Source organism: Lathyrus oleraceus, chromosome 2, assembly GCF_024323335.1.
Source record: "Lathyrus oleraceus cultivar Zhongwan6 chromosome 2, CAAS_Psat_ZW6_1.0, whole genome shotgun sequence".
In the NCBI taxonomy this organism is placed as follows: Eukaryota; Viridiplantae; Streptophyta; class Magnoliopsida; order Fabales; family Fabaceae; genus Lathyrus; species Lathyrus oleraceus.
In genome coordinates, this window is record NC_066580.1 from 386,295,032 (window position 1) to 386,297,847 (window position 2,816).

The window sequence follows — 2,816 nt, forward strand, 5'->3', positions numbered from 1 at the left end:
GGTGCAGAACTAGGAGGTTCCTCTTCAGGAACAGGTGTCTCCAAGACATACAACTTTCTATTATGTTTGAGGACTGATAACATGAAATAATATCGCATTTTTGGACTCGATTTAATTAAATTATATTATTATTTGATTCGATTTATTTTATATTATTCGATATTACTTGGTATTTCCCTTCTATTTAAAGCAGGTAACATAAACTGAAGCATGTGTGAAAAGGAAAGAAAAGGGGTCAAAAAGAGGATTCTCCAAAAAGAAGCATTCCACTAAAGCCCAACCCACAACTACAAGGAGAAGCGCTGTGACGACCGCCACACAAGGTGTGACGAGCGTCACGCCTCTCTGCTCAGTGTTACGAGCGTAACGCCCATTCCTATATTTTTGGCTTTGACGCGTAACAGAAGCACGTTCGGCCTTTTTCTTCGCTTGACTCGTTGACACACGAGGAAACCTACTGAAGGAATTTTTGTGCAACGGTTACATGATGGATTAATATAAATAGATCTTAAGTGGTGCCCTGAAGCCCGTCCTCCTTTTTTCCAGATTTCCACGCCGTGCATTATTTTACAGCATTATATTTTTATCAGCATTCCATATTTTTTTCTTCAGCAGTTTATTACCTTAGCATTTTTACTTCCTTTTTCTTTGTTAGCTTAATTTTTAGGCATTCAATTAATTTTCTCATAATAGTTTCTACACCGGAAACTATTGTGTAACTTTTACTGGATCTAACCTTACGTTAGATCATACTATTTTATTCCTTCATTTTTATTTTTCCTGTCTGCTCGAAGATTGTGAAGAACAAATCCAACCGGTTTGTGGTGGAGTGTTCAAGCATCGAAGTTAGAGAACAACCAAGATTTCTATTAATTTTACAGGTTCATTAATTTATTGTTTTAATTTATATATGCTCTGTACTGCTGTTTATCTATACTGTTTGTCTGATATGGCTGTATTTAAGCATAATTACTGTTTAGGCTTATTTAGCATGTCCGGCTAAATAAACTTAGATATCGGTATGTAAAGTAAGCGGAATAAAAGAATCAAAACTAAGTTGGTTTAAATTTATTTAAAAATATAGTCACTCTTTTTATGGTCTCAATTTACAGGGTTAATACCAAAGTTTTTGTACGAGAGTAAAAGACATAAAGAAGTTAAAATCAATAGAACGACAGTTTGAGCTTTTAACTGGACAGTGTAAATTGGACATTAACTTTAAATCAGGGCGAAAACAATTTTTAGAGTTAATTAAATTCTAATCATTTTCAAAAAGTATTTTTAAAGGTTAAATGTGAGGACGAGAGTTAAGCATTTAAGTTTAATCATATAATCTAAGTCAACAGAGCGAGAGTTTGAGACGAGGGTGTTTAAACGGTTAGTATTTTAATAAAAAGAGTTTCTATAGATTCTATTGTTTTCAAAAAGTGATTTTAGTTTTAACTAAATAGTGAGAGCGTACGTTAAGGTAAAATCATAGTCTATTCAACAGAGCGAGAGTTTGAGAAAAGACTTTTAATCAATAGTGTCTAATGAAAGGACTTATTTTAAAACTAAGAAACCAACGAAGATTTGATTCCCTAATTACGATGAACTACATACCGATATCCGCGTTATTTGATATTTAATCTAGATCCAATTTTAGTTTTACTTTTCCCCCTAATCAACAAAGTATCATCCGTCTTAGCTTTACGAAGTAATCTTAGAAAAACGGTATATCGATTCATTAAGTCCCTGTGGGATCGATATCTTTTAAAACTACGCGATTAGACTGTGCACTTGCAGTTAATACCCCAATAGACTCATAAAGTCGCGGTCAAGTTTTTGGCGCCGTTGCCGGGGACTTTTATTTAGTCGATATCGTAACTCTTCTGTTACGCTGTAGAGACTAAGGCAATTTTTCTTTTTTTTCTTTTGTCTTTCGTTGATTTGTATGCCACACACTCGCTCACAAGGCGAACCGTATTACTTACGAATCAACGACGTTGAACGATATCTCCGAGTCTTACGACGAATTTGGGAGTATCGTGCCACAAACAATCTTCCTCCAATCGAAATTCCCGATCTCAAAAATCTTCTTCCTTCGCCGATACCCGAGATGGCAGAACCAGCTCGTGCTCTTCGAGATTACGCTGTTCCATCGCAAGATGAGCCGCATTCGAGTATTGCTCCACCCGCAATTGAAGCAAATAACTTCGAACTTAAACCTTCGCTGTTGCAGGCAGTGCAACAGAACCAATTTTCAAGAAATCCTACCGAGGATCCAAACCTTCATTTATCCGTATTTGTTCAATACGCTGATACTGTTAAAGCTAATGGTGTCACTTCATAGGCAATTCGACTTCGTCTTTTTCCTTTCTCGTTAAGAGATAAAGCTAGAAGATGGCTTCAGTCTCTTCCTTCCAACTCAGTCACCACATGGAATGAGTTGAAGAAAGTCTTTCTTGCCCGATATTTTCCTCCAAGCAAAACAGCTATGTTAAGAGCCCAGATAAATGGATTTAAACAGAGAGATAACAAGTCTCTTTTTGAAGCATGGGAAAGATACAAAGACATGATGAGACTTTGTCCACACCGTGGTTTAGAGGACTGGTTAGTAATTCATACTTTCTATAATGGTCTCTTATACAACACAAGATTAATAATAGACGTCGCCGCAGGTGGTGCGCTTATGGATAAACCTTACGCTGACGCTTATCAACTTATCGAAAGCATGGCCCAAAACCATTATCAGTGGGGAAGCGACCGAACAATGGTAGAAAAACCTCAAACGAAAACTGGCATGTACGAGATAAGTAGCCTTGATCATGTTAATG

At 36.6% G+C, this 2,816-nt stretch overlaps 1 non-coding gene across 1 annotated transcript; it reads right to left on the reverse strand.

Moving 5' to 3' along the window:
- Positions 1 to 2,476: 2,476 nt before the first annotated feature.
- On the reverse strand, positions 2,477 to 2,583 carry LOC127124623 (small nucleolar RNA R71). The gene has a single exon (XR_007804094.1). It is a non-coding gene; the product is annotated as a small nucleolar RNA R71 (small nucleolar RNA).
- Positions 2,584 to 2,816: the final 233 nt, after the last annotated feature.